This window comes from Crocuta crocuta, unplaced genomic scaffold (genome assembly GCF_008692635.1).
Source record: "Crocuta crocuta isolate KB4526 unplaced genomic scaffold, BGI_CrCroc_1.0 scaffold790, whole genome shotgun sequence".
NCBI lineage: Eukaryota > Metazoa > Chordata > Mammalia > Carnivora > Hyaenidae > Crocuta > Crocuta crocuta.
In genome coordinates, this window is record NW_027531898.1 from 975,199 (window position 1) to 978,516 (window position 3,318).

At 34.4% G+C, this 3,318-nt stretch overlaps 1 non-coding gene across 1 annotated transcript; it reads left to right on the forward strand.

The window, feature by feature from the left end:
* The first annotated feature begins 326 nt into the window (after positions 1–326).
* LOC144239535 (small nucleolar RNA U13) lies at positions 327–430 on the forward strand. The gene has a single exon (XR_013337456.1). It is a non-coding gene; the product is annotated as a small nucleolar RNA U13 (small nucleolar RNA).
* Positions 431–3,318: the final 2,888 nt, after the last annotated feature.

The window sequence follows — 3,318 nt, forward strand, 5'->3', positions numbered from 1 at the left end:
CAGAAAGAACTCGTAGGAGACATCAGGAGTAGCTGCAGAGAACAACTGTTGTGTTTCCTGGGACTGAATTAAGGGGCTGATGAAAACTGCCATCACTGAAAGAAGCAGCTTAGGTAATCAACTGCTTAGGGGACAATTTTGGTTACATACTTCATAGAATCTGTTGGAGTATGAGACTGCAAACTCTTGCTGGGAACATAAAGTCACTTGACTCCTTTTTATAAAGCATACAGTGATTCCTTATAAATCCACAGAAAGATAGTGAGTTACATATGAGCATTACTTTATCAAAGTTAAACCCCAGTTTAGAAAAATTCTCCTATAAGATCCTTTTGTAGTTCATAAGAGTAATGATTGGGTGTTCACGCCGTTGTGTGACATGTGCCACCCTTAAACCTTGTTACGACTCAGGCACATTACCCATCTGACGTAAAAAAAAAAAAAAAAAGAAAAGAAAAATTCTCCTATGTTGGGTTTGTTCAGTTTAATTATGTCTATGAAATCATTGCTAAGCAATCAGGAATATCAAAGAGATTTACATGTGAAGGAAATAAATCATTACTTAGTGTTGGAACTCAATTTTACCTTCCAAAGAAAGAGCTTTAATAACTTCAAAGGTATAGGGCTGCCCGGGTGGCCCAGTTGGTTAAGCATCCAACTTTGGCACAGTTCATGATCTCACATGAACTGTGTGTTCGAGCCCCACATCAGGATCTGTGCTGACAGCCCAGAGCCTGGATCCTGCTTTGGATTCTGTGTCTCCCTCTCTCTCTGTCCCTCCCCTGTTCATGCTCTGTCTCTTTCTCTCAAAAAATAAACATTAATTTAAAAAAAAACAACATATAAACCAATTAACTTCTTTTAAAATTATAGCAATAATAATTCAGTTATTTTAATATTCAAAAGCCTTTCTTGTCTCATAACTTGTGTACTCATGATTCCTTGTGTCTAAAGCATTCATTTCCTCTATGCTACCTGGTTAATTCCTATTCATCCTTTGTGTGTCTGCTTAAATAACACCTCCTCACTGAAGGTTTCCCTCACCATAATTATCAGTTGGCACTCTTTTGTTTCCCCTCAAAGCATATTTCAAAAATACATGATTGCATAGTTATTTTACTTATATTTGCTTTCACTAAATTGTTAGCTGTATTAGGCAAGGCTCATTGATTTTTTTCATTTGTGAGGTTTTACTTAATGCCTAGCAAAGTGTCTGGCTTGGTCCTTGGTAAACATTTATTTGATATATGAATAAAATCTGTTTACAGAGTTGCCACAGAAATTAAAAATCGTCTTCAGAGGTTTTTTTCCAAAATATATTTATTTTGAGAAAGACAGAGACGGCATGGGTGGACGAGGGGCAGAGAGAAAGGGTGACAGAGAATCCCAAGCAGGCTCTGCACTGTCAGCCTGGAGCCTGACACAGGGTTCTAACTCACAAACTCATGAGATTATGACCTAAGCTGAAACCAAGAGTCAGATGCTTAACCAACTGAGCCACCCAGGCATCCCATCATCTCCAGTTGTTTGAGAAAACAATATATGAATGTTAAGAATATACCGCTCTTGGTCAAAGTGAACATCCTAGACTAAAGGACTATGGGTAGATGAAGTGTATTATGGAATAATGCTAGACTCCTCGGTCCTCAAACCCATGTTGTAGACGGTAGGCTGGGCTCCAAGAGACTTACCTCTAACTGAATGAGAGATAACTGTGGATAACTGCACTGGAACTTCCTAGGAAGACTGACCCTTTTACTGAGATATTTTATGCTGGCAGGTATGGAATTTTGGGTGACATCAAAATTTTCCCTTTTTTAAAATCTTATTCTAGCTGATGAAGAAACAGTTGGAGGGTGTACAGCTGGCTCCCTCACCTTCAGCATCCTCCTCCAATATCCAAAATAAATGTCACATGTATAAGGAGAAAAAAACTCTAATAAGGAATTAATTTTGTTAATTTTACCAAAATATTTAATGAGGAGATGTCTTGGGAGAGGCAGAAACAAAACTTGGTATGGAAATCACCTCTACTAAACAGGGAGCTGTAATATGGTTCCTTTTCATGGGTTTTTACATTCTCTTACTTTTATTAGCACATATTTTCCCAGAAGAGCTTTGAGATTGAAACACTGAGTTGGATTTAGAACATTGAACAGCTGAGTTATTACTGAGGAGATATGATTACATTGAAACCACCAAAATAAATCATACATAGAAATGTATAAAAATGGATCTTTACATTTACATATCGGGGATGTGTCTGTGCCTGAAACCTGATCCCAAAACATAGCGAAGGTTAAAGAGAAGGAAGAATGTTTTTTTCTGTTTTATATTATTTTCATCCTGTGCTAGAGCTGTTGATTAAATAAGATCTTGAGACTCATAAAAGTAGGAAAATGTATGTAAACCAACCTCAGTTTGATTTTCCAGCCCCAATTTTTATGCCATTTATTTTTATCAAAATGTTATTTTTGTCACCCAAATGAGTTCATCACTTCCATAAAAGATAGAAAGATTTTCTGAAAAGAAAAACAAAACAAGATGAAAAAGACATCAACCTTATTTAATTCTTTATTTTATATTTTTCTAATTGTAAAGTTGAATAAAGGGACAATTCTAGATTATTTTGCAGTTGCTCATAAGTGTCCATACAAATGAGGTTACTGAAGAGGTTTATAACAAATCTGAAAATCATGGAAGCATATTAAATATATATAATCAATGCTGAAAATTATCTAATATACTAATTATCAAGTTATACACATTTTAAGCCACTTGATAGTATGTAATAATAAACTGAAATTTCTAAATTTTGCATAAATTTCAGAAAGTCAATTAACTTAGCAACATTCCAGGAAAAAAAGATTTGTGTTAATATCTGACTGTAAGATTAATATGAAACATGAACATGATATAAATGAAATGAAATATACAACTGAGTTGCATTAATAGAAGTATAATGTAGAGATTATGGGAAATATATTTCCCATTATATTTGGTACTAATCAGCGTACATCCAGCTTACTGTGTTTAATTTGAAAATCTACATTGAAAAAATATATGTTGTTTAGAAATGAGAGCAGAATGGATGGTGAGGCTTAATACATTTTAAGGATTGAAGAATTATTAGCTTTAAAAGAGTAAGGCTAAGGAGACATAGCTTTTTTCATATACTTGAAGGGCTGCCATATAGAAGTATGCAGTAACTCATAATCCATTTTTCTCAAAAACATTATAAGGATTGGCATATAAAAATAATTAGGAAGGAAATTTTTGCTCAGATTAGGAAAAAAATTAAAAACCTACAATAGATTT